We start from the raw sequence: 18,080 nt of genomic DNA on the forward strand, positions 1-18,080 counted from the left end.
TGGGTGTTTGTTTGTTCATGCAATGGAGTGACACCCAGAGAGCCCTACCCTTGCTCTAAAGTTCTGATTGTAATGGACACGGTGGGTGAAGTGTCATTGTGGTTATCTAATGATCAAGGACAGCATGCCTGAGTGAGAGAGCAGCCAGGTCACCACATGGCTCATTTGGCCTCTCCTCTCACTGCCCTGCCAGTGACAAATTGATCTGTGAAAGCCCGTGGAGATACTTTGAGTAAGAAAGGCACTTTATATCTGCTTACAGCAAATCCTCAGAGGAACAAAAACAAAAACCCATTTCATGCACAAATTTCCTGCTTGAGTCTCTCCATTCACTTCCCCATTAGCTAAGTCTTCAGCACCCAAAGAATTAACTAGACCAAAAAAAAAAAAAAAAAAAAACCTTCTAATGGCCAGTTCCGGTCAAACGAAGAGATTGGCACACAAAGAAAAGAAACCAGAATCCATGGTAAAAATGAGGAAAAGAAAAGTCGGCAGTAAGGAAGGAAAGAGGCTCTGTGGCCTTTAAGCCACTAATTTAAGACAATTACCAGATCCCAAAGTCAACATGTTCTGTTTCTACTACTGACCAGTAATGAGGATAACTCATGAAAAGCCAGAAGCCTATAGTGAGGCCTCCTGGCAACTTCACCTAACACAAGAAATTCTAATAGACTGATTTTTTACCTCCAGCAACCGATCTAATGTTTCTATACATAGACTGAAAAGTCCTGTCAGTCTCTTGTAAATCCATCCTCCCAAAAGCGCCAAAGGGTTGATTTAAGATGTCTTGCTGCCCAACTGGGGATGAGACTTGCATTTGGGCTTTGCCATCCAGCTTCTGCCTACGGTGCATTTGCTTTTCAAAAAGAGTTTGCCGGGCCTGCACAAAGAGGTGAAAGGACTATTGATAAGAATACTGAGCTTTTATCAAAAGCTGCTTCTTGGAAGTGAACTTGGCCCAAACTCAGAGTTCTTCCCCTGTTGCTGACTGATCCCAGGGTCCCCTTGGGTAAAAGCCAGTAAAGTCATTCTTGGGCTTTTTCACATGCACATGTTAAGCTCTTGGACAGCTGGGAGAAGGATGCTAAACTCAGGGCGCCTGGGTGGCTCAGTCGGCGGAGCGACTGCCTTCGGCTCGGGTCATGATCCTGGACTTCCGGGATCGAGTCCCGCATCGGGCTCCCTGCTCGGCGGGGAGTCTGCTTCTCCCTCTGACCCTCTTCCCTCTCGTGCTCTCTGTCTCTCATTCTCTCCCTCTCAAATAAATAAGGAAATAATCTTAACTAAAAAAAAGGAGGCTAAATTCATTCCTTTATTTACTCAGTCGGAATTTATTAGGTATCTGAAATGTTCCAGACTAACAAGTAGAACTTATTTTTTCATCACTAGTTGTCATGTCCGTTCATGTAGAAATAAGTGGTCCATTTTTCTCGAAGCAGGATGCCACAGGATAGTGGATGGAAGATCTACTCTTCTCCCTTCTTCACAGCCTCTAAGGTAAGTTCCATGGGGGTAAGAGTTCTGGATCATTGAGCCAACTGCTAACTACTTTGAATTGCTTTGGTAACTCCTATTCCATTGGCTTCAACCTGATAAAACACAGGATAACACATAGCTTTTCAGAACTACCTACATCCAGAACGCATGTAAGTGCAACCTCACTTAAGACATTTTCTAGAATACCTACCTATGCAGCAGAGAATTGTTAAGTGACTTCTAAAGGCACTTGAAGGTTATCCTCCCACCTATTTCTGGGCTTTCTCAATCACCACAGGTAACCAAGCAGACCCAACGTCAGAAACCTATCAAAATAATATGGTTGATCTTTTTAAATCTTTTCATAATTCAGTCAAATAGCCATCATTCCTGTTCCATAATGTGGGTAAGTTTTCTTGTCCAGCTTCACAGGATTCAAATCTATCCTTTATTGCTATATAGACAAGGCAATACAAGTATAATAAAAAGAAGTTGTATTTGAACAGGCCTTAGTAATTTATAAAACATCATATAGTTAACAAAAGCATTTTCTCATTTAATAAAAGCACTTTAACATTCACTGAGCAAATACTTACTAACCCCCAAATAGATTTCCCTGGTGCCTAGCGCGATACTTGGTAGATGAAAAATAAGACATGGTCTCTCCCCTCAAGAAATCCAGAGCCTAGTGGGTAAGAAAGACAAGTCAACAATAACTACAGTATGACATAAGCCCAATAGAGAAATATAAAGGTTCAGTGACAGGAGAAAGATAACAGGCATTAAGTACTCAAAATTAAAAGATATCAGAGATATCTAGGTATGTGTGCATAGATAGAAACATAATAAGGGGCGCCTGGGTGGCTCAGTCTGTTAAGTGCCTGCCTTTGGCTCAGGTCATGATCTCAGCGTCCTGGGACCCAGCCCCACGTTGGGCTCTCTGCTCAACAGGGAGGTCTGCTTCTCCCTCTCCCTCTGCCCACCCCCCTTCCCATTTGTGCTCTGTCTCTCACTCTCTCTCTCTATTGTATGGTGACTAACATAATTAAATAAATAAATAAATAAATAAATAAATAAATAAATAAATAAAATTAAGATATTAAAAAAAGAAACATAATATAATATTTTTGACGATGGTGGGTTTTGGAAGACTCAGGCATTTCTTGGTTGGTGAGAATTAATGTCCTTTCCTGTTATGGTACCAATTCCCAGCTATCCCTGAAACATCTCTCTTCATAGCCCAATAGTCCAAGGGTTCACCGTAGAACCAATATACACCCAACTATAACAACAACAACCACAGAATATTAGCAGTGGCTGATTATTTGCTAACAAGTCATGTGCTGAAGAATTGACAGCCAGTGGCCACTTAGAAATGTATCTGAATGTCACGAAAGAAAAAAAAAAGAAGCCCTCTACTCAAGCCTGCTTTTGATTAGTTGAGCACCATTTGTGTGAACAGGAGAGGCAACAATAATTTTGAGGAGGGTGAGAAAGGCAGGCAGGGAGGAAGAAACCAAACACGAATTGAAAGCAGATGACACAAAGGCCTTGGCTCATGTAGTTCCACAAGAATGAGCATTAAGTTTCTTGCAGAAGGACGACTATCAGAAAGGGAAAAAAAACGGTTGTAATAAATCCTGACAAGAGCCAACAAAAGAAAATGTTGGACAATTTGTTGGACAAGTATTTAGTAAGGCTGATCCACCTCACTGCGTTGCTGTAAAGAACAGCTAATAAAAAAAATTATCAAGGACACTACAAACATAGAAGAACTAACCAATAATAAGAACATTAATAATAAGGGAGGGCCTAGGAATGAAACCAGTTCCATCAAGACCAAAGATATTGAGCAACCCACACAGAAATAAAGAAAACAGATATGACCGCCTGGAGGCGGTCCAAACAAACAAGAACCAAAATATTTTTTGCTCTTAATTTTTAAAAAGAAGACAAGTTTACAGGGTGTAAGACTATAAATAAACATTGGCCAATGGGCTCTTGCTTTTCCCCGGAGACAGCTCCCTTTGAAATGACTTCCTGGACAGAGGGCATGAGGGAGTTGAAGGCTCCTACTCTCCTCCCCAGAGCTCATGGTCCAGGACAGGAAGGCTTTCCTCCCTAGTCTCGACAATTTGGGATTGGAAAAAACACTGGAAGGAATCCAATGCTGTGGTTCATTTCATTCTTTCATTTCCTGCCTTTGCCAAATGCTAACAATTACAAACAAATGTTGTCTTCGCAAATACTTTCTTCTAGATGAACATTCTGCTCATTTTGGTTGCTTATGTGTATGTGACTTGAGAAACACTTTCTAAATCCCCAAGGTGACAGGATTTCCACGTAATGATAATGATTATTTAATGCCATCATCACAATGGGCTGCCTGGGCAAATGAAATGCTTGCTGGGTCTGAAGCATTCACTCAAGTGAAGTAAATTTAACACTTTCCAGGGTACAAGATTTCCCATTGGGACCCTAAAGAAGGTAATTCATTACCCAGGCATTCTCCACCCTCAACACAAGTTCTTCATTTGCTTAACAGACTTCTCAGCCAGTGTGGGGATGTCCAAGAGAGATAAGAATATGCTGAGAAGGTCCGGACTGGGTGGGTATCTTTGGTCATCTGAAGAGAGTCCGCGGTGATAATAATCCTCCTAATATAACCCACATGAATGTGGTCCATCTTACCTTTCAAAGCACTTTGATGGCATAAATCAGCTCCTTTGATGCCCACAATAATCCATGAGGTATGCAAAGCAGGTATTATTATAGCCAGCACCTGGCTATGGCAGCAACAACGGCATAGACAAATAGCATAGAGTAAGCCGAGAAGACACAGGGAAGCGAGAAAGGGTACACCGGGAAGAGGGGCTAAACCCAAAAACCAAGAGCCTCAGAAGTATTGAGTGTCTGGGACCAGGGGCCAGGTAGAATGAGGACACACACTGGCACCCGCATGGAGAAATGTGAAGAGGCTCAGGTGTCCAATTGGGCAGACTAGGTTTAAAAGACTACTGTTTCTAAGACGAAAATTAAGAAAGATGGTAACTAAAAAGAACCAAGGGTCTGCTATTTGCCAGGTGTTTTTCCGTAAGATATTAATAGATTTAATCTTCACAACTGATCTATGCAACATAGATATTATGAACCCATTCTTTCCAGATGAGAAAACTGAGGCTCAAAACAGTGATGTTATTTGTCCAAGGGGCCACATTTGCTAACAGAGAAGATGAGGTTCAGGGTCCAGGAGAAGGAGAGAGCAACAGAGGGCTGGGGGCTCTGGCCAGGAATGACCAGCAATATGTTTAGGGCAGCAACAATCAGAGAAGGAGGAACAAAGACTTCGGGAGCCCTGGATTCTCTGTGTACTTCCCACCCTGGAGGTTTATCAGAGGCTGGACTCACCGTGCCTGCTGAGGTGGGGAGCTGGGGTAACAAGCGAGATGACTCCTGGCAATTATCCCCCTTTTGCTGATGAGGAAACTAAGTCCCAGAGAGGAAAGGTCACAAAGAAGCTGGGGAGAAGTTGCTTTTCTTCTGCAGGACCAAGGGGAAGGGACAATGTCTGAAAACGCAGAAGTCTGGGAGGATCACAGAAGCTGGCAAGAAGTCTGCTGCCGGTGAAAGCCCCGGACGATGGAGGGAAGTAAAACAGGCAGGGCCCAAGGAACAAAAAAGGGACTTGGGGTAGTGGAAAGGAATATTCTCTCGCTTCTTTGCTGCAGCACATTGGACAAGATACTTCTCTGACTTTCACCTGTGAAATGGAGTGATTCTGTGAGGATTAAACACTTATAAAAGTCTGAATGCTATTTTTAAGCATTTGAAAGAAGTTGAGAGAGATAGGGTGGTCTCTGGGGACAGTAATGCAACAGAGAAGAATAGCATTTGGATTGGGAATGATCCCCTTCTTTGCATTTCATAAGATATTTTTATTCAAAACCTACATTGTCCAATCCTCATGAATTCACCCCATGTCATAGGCAAGACTTTCGATTCTAGGAAGCACAAAGAAAGCCATTTCAGTGACCTTTTACTTCTGTAAGACTTACATAACATGTTTCTTCTAACAAACCATGAACCATTCTGCTTTAAACAAAGAAGATTCCTCCTGGAGGGAGAATTAATCAAGGGCAATAACAACATTCTCCCTGAACCTTACTACCACATAAGGGTCACATCCAGTAATAGTGCATGAAGACTTCAACCAAACTGCCTAAAGCCCCTCTAAAATTGATTTGCCCAAGAGAGCCCATACACGTTCATCCCTGCAGTTAACTCCAGGCAGCAAAGAGAGCCATTTCCAAGGAGGAGTTGTGCCAGTTGTGGGCAGTGTCACTGGGAGAACGACCTGCACAGGTGCTTAGAAGTTTTCACCTGACAAGTCTGGGATAATTCAGAGAACCTTTGAGTTAGCGAGAACCTTGTAGGCCCCTGGTCTAACTCCCAACTCTAGCCCCCCTTGTCAGTGTCCTCCCAGAGCTAACAGGGCTTCTTTATACAGATCTGGGTTTGGGTAAATTATTTCAAGAAGTGCCCACAGGACTCTTGGATATAAATTCAATAGTACCAGGAGCCACTAAATGACTCATTCAAAACGTCTTCAACTTCTCTAATCCTCCTATTCTGTTATTAGTTTTGAATGCCCGTATTTTATAATAATGTGTTCTTACACACACCACGTGCCAGCGCCACCACAAGCCACTTGGCCTCCTGGACAGTCGCTGGGCCACACATCCTCCTCCCCATCTTCCTCCCCACCAGGCCCTCTCCACAGGACACAGCACGGGCTCACCTTCCACACACAGACCTCGTGTGGGCTCAGGACACTGGCCACAGAGATGACCTCTCCTCCTGGCCCTCCCCGTTTGCCAAGCGAAGACGGGGCAGGGCTGAAGCCTAAAATCAGACCAGCTAGACCTGCACTTAGCCCTGGCCCTGCCCGTCAGCCTCAAACCCATCTGGCAGCATGGCTCCATCACAGGGCATAACAAGTGGACATTAGTTTACTTTAGATTTGCGACGGAAGGCCGCCCAGCTGCCACCAGCTGGGGACAAAAGGAAGACCCCAACAGTTATAACCAGGCTGCAGCAAAGCCCAAGAACCTGAAAGGGGCTCCGAAATGAAACTTTTGACCTCCCCACTTTGCAGTTGCCTGTGTGATGCGTGGTGCTTCCGTCATGGAGTTAGGTGGGTCTCCGTGCTGCTGCTAAAGTGGGAAGCAGACCATGTGCTCTGACTCCATCTCATAGGTTGGCCAGGAAAAGGTCACTAAAAACAGATTTGTTTTAGCATTTCAGGTCAGGGGCGCCTGGGTGGCTCAGTGGGTTAAGCATCTGACTCTTGATTTCTGCTCTGGTCATGATCTCAGGGTCATGAGTTCAGGCCCCACATCAGGCCCCACACTCAGCAGGGAGTCCACTTGGGATTCTCTCTCTCCCTCTCCCTCTGCTCCTCTCCCCCCAACCCTGCTCACTCTCGCTGTCTCTCAAATAAATAAATAAATAAATCTTTAAGGAAAAAAAAAAGTTTCCGGGTCAGCACAGGCTATTAAAATGAAACAAAGCCAGGACGCCTGGATGGCTCAGTCATTAGGCATCCGCCTTCGGCTCAGGTCATGATCCCGGGGTCCTGGCATCGAGCCCCGCATCGGGCTCCCTGCTCAGCGGGAAGCCTGCTTCTCCCTCTCCCACTCCCCCTCTCTTGCTGTGTCTCTCTCTGTCACATAAATAAATAAAATCTTAAAAAAAAAAAATGAAACAAAGCCAGAGCTTGCTCCTCAGTGAGTTTTCGCTTTCTCTATCTCAGAATTAGGATAAGTCTTAGTTAACATTTGCTTCAGGTGACTTAGTTGTCATTAAAGTGGAGTAGGGGGGGCACCTGGGTGGCTCAGTCAGTTAAGCGGCTGCCTTTGACTCAGGTCATGATCCTGGGGTCCTGGGATCGAGCCCCACGTCCGGCTCCCCGCTCAGCAGGGAGCCTGCTTCTCCCTCTCCCTCTGCCTGCCACTCTGCCTACTTGTGCTCTCTCTCTCTGTCAAGTAAATAAATAAAATCTTTAAAAAATAAAAATAAAAAAAAGTGGAGAAGGAGGGAAACTCAGGGGTTATCTCTGCCTAAATGCCCCCAAAGTAGCCATCGTTTGGCTGGGCTTAACTGACAACTGGAATAGTGTTTTTCTTCCTTTCAGGAGGAGTGGTTCTCCACACGAGAAATGGGGAGAAAGGCCCAGAGAGGCTGGGGACGCAGAAGCCGAGAGAGCCCAGCAGCAGAGACCATTCTCCTTGGTTTTACCGCAAACAAGAGGTAGTTTTCAGAACACAACCTTAGAATAAGCTGTATCGGATCTCCAGGTTGCAGGGAACTGGAAGGCCTGGCTGGAACTCTCCCCAGCAGAATGAGCAGCTGGCTAAGTTGGTAACCTGCAGTTCTCTCCTGCCCCCCAGTGCCCTTGGCTGCCCAAAGTCCCCGCTGTGCCCCAGACTCCAGATCTTTCCTCCAAGTCACCTTCTTCTGTGTCCTATTCCCTCAGGGCAAAGCACTGTATTTTCCAAGGTAACACCTAGCTAATCTAATATAATCTAATCTGAAAGAGTTAGTGAGTATTATTGGATTAATGTGCTATTACTCCTAGAAAATACAATTTGCATTCTGGAGACACACAGCCTTACATTGAAGGAGTGGGACTTCCCATCACCCTGGCAGGCTAGGAAGGTAGGCAATTTTGCAAGGGCTGGGAATTTGAACACCAAATTTAAAAACGTGCAACAGCCTTGCCTATTCCTACAGCTGGGAAGGTTTTGAGTTCCATTGTTTAAAAACTGCCAACCCTTGGCTCCACGTACTCTTTTTCTAACTTTTCCGCACCTCCTCAGTATTGATGTTCAGAGGCCCCAGGCTTTCTTTTGACCTCAAATCATAACAGTGTTTGGTAATGCCTAGACTGTACTTCGTTAGTGGGGATTTTAGTACTTCTTTAAAAGAAGAAAAAATACTACCTCCCCAATTATTTAAAGTAATCATGCCTTATATTTAATTCTTTTTATTTCGGCCTGTTTTTGGCCAAAATAAGCCTCTTCAGAGATATGCAAGAACTCTTAGAAAAAGGAGCTATATCCATACTACATGTCTGTATAATATATGTTCCACACATCTGTGTATTTATGCTACTTGTGTATATATGTTCTAAACCAATTAGACACATTGTCTCACTCATCACAACCCTATGAATTAGAAGCTATTATCCACATTTTTTTCAAATGAGAAAACTGAGGCGCTAAGTCCAATAAATTAGACAAGATAACATAGCTGAACGTGTTGGAGCTTCCTCCAAACACAATTCCAGGCCAAAGCTCTCCCTCTTAATCACTACCTTCTCCTACCAGATATGGGAAGGAGAGGGTAGGGGAGAAGCAACAATATTTCTACCATCTTGAGCTTTCCCACCTTGTAGGGCAGAGTCATTAATTCTCAAAGTATGCTCCCCAGACCAGCAGCATCAGCATCCCCCAAGAAACTTGTTAAAAATTGCCAAATCTGGAGCCTACTCCAGACTTAAAGAATCAGAAACTTGGGGCGCCAGGATGGATCAGTTGGTTGAGCGTCTGATTCTTGATCTCAACTCAAGTCTCGATCTCAGGGTTGTGAGTTCAAGGCCCACGTTGGGCTCCACACTGGGCATGGAGCCTACATTTAAAAAAAAAAAAAATTAGAAACTGGAGGCAGGGCCCAGCAATTTAACAAGCATTTGCACATCATTTAGAGGCATACTCAAGCTTGAGAACCACTGGACTAAGCCACCACTGTAGAATCTTGAAGTTTGAGGAATGGATCAGCAGTAACTGCTTTTTAATATATAATCCTTGAATCATTCCTTTTTGTTAGAAATGTGCACATAATTGTATTGTAACTCTAGAGAGATATGAACAAATGAACATTATTGGCCCGTGCTTGACAGGTGTGTAACACCGTGAACGGAAATGAGGTAATCAATGCAAAAAAATAGTTTCTCAAAATCTATAAGGTAGTCTAATAAAATGGCGTTTAAAAGCAGTGTAAAGAGTGCTCTTACATTTAGAAAGGGGGAAAGGTTTATCTAAATTGGCTATACCAAATTGGCTTCCATGAGTCTGCTCCCTGTTTATACAAAATTACACGGAACACCAAGAAAAGCACCTCTAGAGTTCATTTGACTAACATCTATAAACAGCTTGCCTCACCCTTTCTTTTCATTCTGTGCTGCTGATTTCTTTTTTTTTTAAGATTTTATTTATTTATTTGTCAGAGAGAGTGAGAGAGCACAAACAGGGGCGAGCAGCAGGCAGAGGGAGAAGCAGACTCCCTGCTGAGCAGGGAGCCCGATGTGGGGCTCGATTCCAGGACCCTGGGATCATGACCTGAGCCGAAGGCAGACGCTTAACCAACTGAGCCACCCAGGCGCCCCTGTGCTGCTGATTTCTTAAACCAAAGTAAGACAGAGAGGCCAGCTTCGGCCTGGGAAAGCCCGCCAGTCTGAGGCCTCCCCACTGCCTGTAGCTGGAAAGCCTCTGCCAGCAGGACAGGAAGAGCCCGGCACGCAAGTGCCCCATGCACACCAGCGCTTAATGACTCGGGGCTCAGAAGAGGCCATTCTTGGGGAAGCAAGTTCTAGACTCAGTTTCTCAAATCCCATGAGTCTTCTGTTTTCTCAGAGCTTATTCAGTATTAGCCTAGGTATGCCCTAAATAAAATAGGAAATGCGGGGACATCAGTATATCTGAACAAGAGAAATTATTTGGATCTGTTCTCAAACTGGGCCAGAAGTCAGCAGTAGAGGGGAAATTTCCTCCCCGGGACTGACTCCATGATCTCAGCCTTCTCAGACTGGGGTTAAACCATTCACACCCTGCGGGGATGGAGTTGTTCTGGTAGAAAACAAAGTTTGGAGTCTGTAATGACTGGCAGTGCAATTCCAGCTGGGGAACCTGTTAGCACCTAAGCAGTCGTTCCTACCTGTGTGACTTTGGCCCTGTACTTCACCTTCTGGAGTCTCAGTTCCCAGAACGGCTTTTTTTTGTTTATTTTCCGGGGGGTGGGGGGTGATTATATGGCAAACAGGACTAATTTCTACCAGGCAAGAATGAAGAGAAATAGGGCATAGTGGCCTCTACTGCCAGGCCTACCTCAGGAGATGCTAAATTAATGTCGGCTCTTTTCCTCTTCCCCTTTAAAGTGCTGAGGTGGATTTTCACCTGACTCCATGGGAGCATTAGCCTCAAAGAGCAGTCACGGGTTATATAAACAAGGCTTTCTAAACAGGGGTTAAGTGCCCTGTTAACAGGTCTCACAAGCATATCCCAGGGAACCTGGTATAGGAGTGAGTGGTTTCTCGTCTAGAAGTAGAGAACAAGGCTGGGATGCCTCACATCCTAGAGAGGAAAACTATAATCCCCTAGTCTGGGTCAGATCACAGACCTTCCCCTAAAGCCCCTGGGGAACCCGCTTCCTCTCCACAACTCCTCACAATTAAACACACCCAAAAAAGTGACAAAGGCAGCACTAAGTTAATCCCTAAATATTCAGGGAAATGACACATCACCCAACTACACAGAAGGGAAACACCACACTCCGTGTCTGGGTATTCAGTTGAAAACCTTTCCCAGAGACCTTTTTATTTTTCCCGACAGGAGGGAGCCCTCTACTGGCAAGTTAACACTCTGCTAGGAAGGGGCTTGATTCTGGGAGAGTCGGCGGCCGTCAGTCCTTAGAGGGTGTTTCTTCCCTTTAGGTCAGCAAATCTGTAAGTTATTACCAAATAGCTAAGTTTGCATCCATGGTATCAACAGATGCAGGTATGAATTAATGAAGGCTGACGGTATAAAACCTAAATCCCATATGTAAAACTCCCTCAGCCAACTTGATTATGGTCTACCACAGAAACAGAGGGGATAGAGAGGTATAAGAACTCTCTGTCCTCTCCTTCCTGGTACATGGATAATTTTCTAGAAGTGGTACATGGCTCTGCCCAGTATTTGGGCTGTAAAGACATATAACAGTTTGGAAGAGACTGCAAACAATCTAAATGGCCACAAGAAAAAAAAAAAGAAAAAGAAATAAATAAACGGCCACCAAGAGCAGATGAGAAAACAGGTTATTGTCATGTATTATAAAACAATGCAATACTATGCAGCTTTAAAAAAAACAGTGAGGAAGCTCATTCTATACCCCTATGGAAAGATTTCTGTATCCTTATTTTTTTCCCACATCTTTAAGTTTAAAAAGAAAAGTCAAAGCATAGAAACAATATATATATTATGCTATCATCTGTGCCAAAAGGTATCTATTTGTATTTGCTTCCACCGGCATAAAGTAAAATATTTCTAGAAGTTTGAACAAGAAACTAACAACAGTGGTTACATTTTGCAGGGATATGAGACCCATAGGAATGGTGAACAGGAGTGAGGAGAAACTTTCACTTTGTTATATATTTTGACCTTTGATGTGAAAGTAAATAGTTTTTCAAATGCCAGCCTGGGCAGACATGAGGTTTTCCCTTACTCAACACTTTTGTAATGGTTAACTTTCAGTTATCACCTATTAGGTGCCAGGCGCTGTGCTAAGCCTTACATGTACTCATTCATTTAATCTTCCCAACCGCTCCTTGCGATCAGAAGTGTTCCTGTGATCCACATTCTAGAGACAAGGAAACTAAGGGGCAGAGCGGCTAATTTATTTGCCCAAGCTGACACAGACAAGGCTTCCAGGCAGGCCAGTTGCAGAGTTCCTGCACTCAACACTGGCTGTGCAGCTGCCCCAGGGAAAGTTTCTCCAACACAGTCAAGCTGGTACCAGGGAGCGTTGTTGGTTAAAAACCCAGGAAACCTCATTAAAGGTTTGGAGAAGGCCTTTACTTGTGCTCTCAAATATGAGATTCCCTTTGACTGGACAAACACATACACTGTTACTCCCACAACTACACTCATATAGTCTCACACTTAACACACCCACAACCACAGCCTCATATTCCCATAGTCACACATACACATTCATCCATTCTCACACACATACATTCTCACACACTCACGTACACTCTTACATGCTCAAATGCACTCCCACGCATACATTCTCACACACTCATAAGCTCATACGTTTTCTCACACACTTGCACACTCACTCACACTGACACACATACAGCAATGGCCTTCCCTGGCTCCAGGCTAACCTCTTCTCAGTTGCCTGGCACAGCCCCAGAATGCTGGTACGCTCCAGTCCAGGCTTTTCTGGACCTCTCCCTTGCCAATTCTCAGGACTCTTCTGTCCGCATAAGCCTTTCCCAAATAAAATATGGGGACCCCTTGTTCTATCTCACCCAACCCATTTATAGTCCTGAAGATGCTCCATGCTGTCCAACTCAATTTTTCACTTAGCACCGCCCCCCCCCACAAGGAGGATTTCCTCTTCCTCAGGACCTTAAGAAGGAAAGATTGTTTTTCCATTCTACTTAGGCTTCCAGCTCCCCTGCTTGCCCAGTGAGTGAAGAATTTCATGCAATTTGATTTTTGACAAGAAAGAGGTACAACCCTCCATCTATCTAGGAGAGCACGCACCCTCCTAGGACGAGCGCAAGCACATTTCTTCACCAACCCTAGAGGACACACAACCACAGAGAGACCAATATTTTGTGCTGCCAACAAGCCATTTAGTGTCCCTGGAGCACTGACCTGCAAATGTTCTAGATGCAAAACCATCTCAAAAGGAGAATGAGATACAGCATTTGACATGTACTCTTTTAATTCCTTTTTGGGTTTGCTCCCACTTTAAAGCACAACAGTTTTTAAACATTATACTGCTGCCTCAAAACTCCTTGTTACCCTGCTGTTTTAAATACTGGAGGGCAAGATACTTTCTATGTGATACATCATCTCACTATACAGTGATTAAAATGATATCCCAATTCCAGGCACCCTTGTGAAATTTTTTCCCTTTATTATAATTAATAACATTAGAAAGTCCTTCACAGTCATTATTCCACTTAATCCTCTGTGACGGTGATATTATTATTCCCACTCTGCAGATAAGAAAGCTGGGATCGCAAGTGGGAAAGTAAGTGGTCCAAGTTCATATTGCTGGTAATTAGTAATATGAACTAGGAGCTGAAGCCAGATTTGTCTCACTATAAATCCACACCACATTTAACTATCCTTTGGGGCCCATCTCAAGTTCTCCATTCTCAGTGGTTTGAACTCTCAGCTCTTGCAAACCAGAACAAAGCAAGCAACATTTTGGAGTATCAGCTCTCTGCACAGCACGACCTTATGTGCTGCTGTTCATTTCATGCCTTTGGGATTTATTATTGCTTTGTGTTATTACTTCATGTATACTCTAAGTATTAACCAAATGGTTAACTCTTTACGTTCAGAGAGTATGTCTTTTCCATTTCTGGGCCCCCATACTGAGAAGAGTCTTTTGCACATTTCAAGTGATTTCTAGATGCTCATTGATGGTGACTTGTTACCTCTCTAGGATTTCCAAACAATCTCTGCATGAATCAGGCCTCTTTTTCTCTAAAGACGTGTGGACAAACATGTTTCTCACAGCATCCCTTACAAGAGCAGATAGGAAGCAACCCAAATATCTCATAAGGGAAGAGTGGTTAAACTATCTGCACAAGGAAAAGTCACACAACTCTTTAAAATCATGTTTTAAGAGACTATTGAGGGCGCCTGGGTGGCTCAGTTGGTTGGGCGACTGCCTTCGTTCGGCTCAGGTCATGGTCCTGGAGTCCCGGGATCGAGTCCCACATCGGGCTCCCTGCTCGGCAGGGAGTCTGCTTCTCCCTCTGACCCTCTTCCCTCTCGTGCTCTCTATCTCTCGTTCTCTCTCTCTCAAATAAATAAAATCTTTAAAAAATAAATAAATAAACAAACTCAATATTTTAAAAAAAAGAGAGACTACTGAATAACATAAGAAAACATTTACCAAACATTATATTTTTCACCAAGAGCAAAGAAAAAAACCTTAGAGAAAATACATCAAAAATGTCAGCTTTTGGGTGCCTGGGTGGCTCAATTGGTTAAGCGACTGCCTTTGGCTCAGGTCATGATCCTGGAGTCCCAGTCCCGCATCCTGGTCCCTGCTCAGCAGGGAGTCTGCTTCTCCCTCTGACCCTCCCCCCTCTCGTGCTCTCTATCTCTCATTCTCTCCCTCTCAAATAAATAAATAAGATCTTTAAAAAAAAAATGTCAGCTTTTGTGGTGATCTTTGGGACCACCCATTTCAATCCTGTGAGCTTCATTTTTATCTATAAAATCGGAGCAACGTTGGTTTTCCTCACAAGGCTCTTGTAAACAGTTTAAGCTTTTCCAATAAGAAGTGCTTTGGAAATTAATAACAATGGTACTAAATTATGCAATAAATGCTTATGTGATCTTTATGCAGTTTTCATAAAAAAGACTTCAGAGGGAATAATGCCTTGTCAACTAATAGTGGAAATTTTAGTGGAATTTGTATCTGCTAAAACTCTACTCTTCTTTCTTTTAAAAACTAAGCCTGTACTTATCTTATATTCAGTGAGTTATTATGAAATGATTCTCCATTGATGGCTCGAGGAAAGAAGAAACCCATCTACATCAATAACCTAAATAATTCAGCTCTTTTTTCTTTTTCTTTTCTTATTTTTAGTGAATAGGAACTAGACTTATCAGAATAATAGCCTTAGGGCTCCTCTTAGCTATTCACCCAGTCACTGTGGCCCAGAAGGATCAGGCCTGGCAAGGAATTCCTCATCAACATGCTGACGTGCCACTGCAGGCTTAGTACAGGGTAGGGGTAGGCCCTACAGGCATGGCGACAAGGTCAGCCAGTCTTCTTACCTGGTGGGAGCACCTCCAGGATCCAAACGCCACACCAAACAGCCCTTACACACACAGCACTGGCTACCACGGGCAGGTTCCATTTCAGGAACCCTTAACTTGGAACCTGGTCCCGCCCAAGCTCCCCAGGCTGACGTATCCCTCTCCATCCCTCTCCTCTTTCAACCACCCTCCATCATATTCAGCTCCAGCCAAAGCACCAGGTGAGAGTCAGTCTTGAAAGAAGCTCCCTTCAATTCTACACATATGCAATTCAGCACCTATGCTGTGCCCAGCATCATCTGTGCCCAGCATCTCCACACTTTCCTTCAAAACTCAGGTCATTTTTACAACGGCTTTCCCTCCTCCCCACTTCATCTCCTATCCATCCAAGTCAGTCATATAGATGACTTCATTGGTAAGTGACTAATATCCACATTTTTCACCAAACAGTTGTTTAAGCTTTATAAACCAGGAGGAAAAGAACCAATCTCAGTCACCTGGTAACACATGAGCCACGCAGAAGCCTTTGGGAAAAGCCAAACTTCCCAGATGACTACAAGTCCCGCTCCTTAAAGCATCAAAACTTTCAGGACACAGTTTTCAGTGGAAATCCTTGTCCCTGCAGTCTATGCACTCTGCGTTCTCCAACAGATTACATTGAATTCTGACCATCTGGTTGACGGCTCATCCTCACGCACAGCAGTGACTGCCTCCACGGAGGCTGTACTTTGGGTAAGACTCTTTACCCATAAGTTTGTGAGCCCCACACTGCTATCTTCTGGGGTTTTAGTTTTTCTGTTCTTTTCCTTTGGGAAGCTCAGTTTCTGCTTCTCTCCAGCCTTCCCGGCTCCCTTTCCTAACCTACAGCTAATAATCTGTTACGTGCTCAGAATCTACTAACAAAGCTTGTGGGTTTCCGGGCACAGTAAGAGTGGGGTCTGGGGGCCTCTCCCACACCTCAGTTCATCAACTTGAGGCTGCCTGTTCTGGCTGCTCTGAGCCCTTCAGCCACCACCCAGTTCTGACCACGTTCTAGGTAGGTGATTCAAGACGGACATTTCCAAGAGTTGAAGCTTTCACTGCATTGTGGTCCACACCTGCGACCTATACTTAAAGTAATAAACTCTGCCAGGACCCCTTGAGAAATGAGAGCGTGACTTGAGAAGTTAAGACTAGAAATTTAAAAAAAAAAAAAAAAAACAGAGCAAGAGGAAGATTCTTATATTTACTTTTCTTTCCTAGGTGACCGGTTGCTCCAAATTTTGAAATATTTACCTCCTCCCTTCAACCCTGGTCCATAACCTCAATCCGAGGGCAAAAAAGACCACCAAAGGACATGATGGAAAATTGGAAAAGTTCATTTAGAGCTAATGTAATAAAGGGAGATAAAGATGACTCCAGACATGAGTGGGCATAATGTATTCTGAACTCATTCAATCATAAAAATAAAATTTTATTTTGTTTCAGGACTAAACCGGCTGAAAGGGCAAGACGTGTTGCTAGGAAACATACCTCCAGGTTTTCAGGCTTCACGAAAACCCTTCTTGAGGGACGCAGAGCTGTGTTTCTCAGTTGTCTCCTCAGACTCTTCAGAGCTATTTGCGTTTTCATCATGCTACCAAAACGCCTGGCGCCAACCCTGACACCTTGTCCCTCTGATAACATTTCCCCAGGTCCTGCTACGTGCCTGGCTCTCCCCAGGGCATGGTCACCGCAATCCTCCCCCCGGGGCTTTCTGTTTCCCCCTGAGTAAAGATAACCAGGGGGTCTCTAGAAACCTGTTGTTACAACGCTTCCTAACTGCAGGTTCTCAAACTGGCCCTCGGTCCCGGGGGCTGGGGAGACACGGAAGAGGTGGTAGGTGACCGGCGTCGCCCCGCGGCGCTTACTTACTTCCGCCGCTGGTCCGAAGCCGCCGCAAGACCAGGAGCTCTCCGCACCTGCGCACTAGAAGCTCTCAGGTTTACATAGAGGACTTCACTGGGTTTGGTCACTTCATACCATCCAAATGGTCCCAACAACACCTTCCTCTCTCAAGGCCATGTCCTTGAAAACGGCTCCCACTGTGGCAACCGTGGGGAGCGTACATTCCAAGGACAGGGGAGGGGGTGAGGTGCCTCCCATTGCCCGGATCCAGGTCTCGGGTCAACCCATGGTCACGTCCTCTCCATGACCTCCTCCAACACTAACAAATGAACAAAAATATATGTATAAGCTTCTTCACTTCAGTATTGTTTAAAATAGCAGGACTCTGGAAAGAATCTAAATGGTTTAAAACAGAATACTGATACAAAAAAAATACGATGTGGATTCCATAGTTACTGACCCACGAGTATATTTGGTTTATTTTAATAAATGAGAAAAATATATTTTTAACAGACCAGTAACTACAGCATAATCATTTTTATAGTGAGATATTATTTATAAACATATAAATGCATTTTCAGGCCTACAAGAATATACACCAAAAAAGGTGATAAAGAAATGACTTTTCTTTCAATTTTTGCTCATCCCTGAACAAAAGAAATAACTGTCTTGTCAGTCACTACAAACCTTCCTAAAGTTTGAAAGAGCCTCTTCCTAAAACCAACCGCATTAAATCCAAGAGACAGAGACAGAGGTCCCTATAAACCAAGCAGTCTGTCCCTTTAACCGCTATGCATACTGTCATATAAAACATGAACTGTTGAAATGTCATGCTACCCAGACTGAAACAACGGAAAGGCTTTTGGAGCATAATTGCAAATGCTACTAGAGAGCAGATTATGA

The 18,080-nt window shown here is 44.0% G+C and overlaps 1 long non-coding RNA gene across 3 annotated transcripts; it reads right to left on the reverse strand.

Annotated features, from left to right (window-relative positions):
* Positions 1-1,329: 1,329 nt before the first annotated feature.
* Positions 1,330-17,389, reverse strand: LOC113929336. 3 transcript variants are annotated; one of them, XR_003522163.1, is made up of 4 exons: positions 16,824-17,180; positions 2,077-2,161; positions 1,688-1,802; positions 1,330-1,589 (listed from the first exon to the last, which is right to left on the reverse strand). It is a non-coding gene; the product is annotated as an uncharacterized LOC113929336 (long non-coding RNA). The 3 variants fall into 3 exon arrangements; XR_003522165.1 differs by lacking the exons at positions 2,077-2,161; positions 16,824-17,180 and adding an exon at positions 17,205-17,389; XR_003522164.1 differs by lacking the exon at positions 2,077-2,161.
* Between the last annotated feature and the right edge of the window lie 691 nt (positions 17,390-18,080).

This window comes from Zalophus californianus, chromosome 5 (genome assembly GCF_009762305.2).
Source record: "Zalophus californianus isolate mZalCal1 chromosome 5, mZalCal1.pri.v2, whole genome shotgun sequence".
Classification (NCBI taxonomy): Eukaryota; Metazoa; Chordata; class Mammalia; order Carnivora; family Otariidae; genus Zalophus; species Zalophus californianus.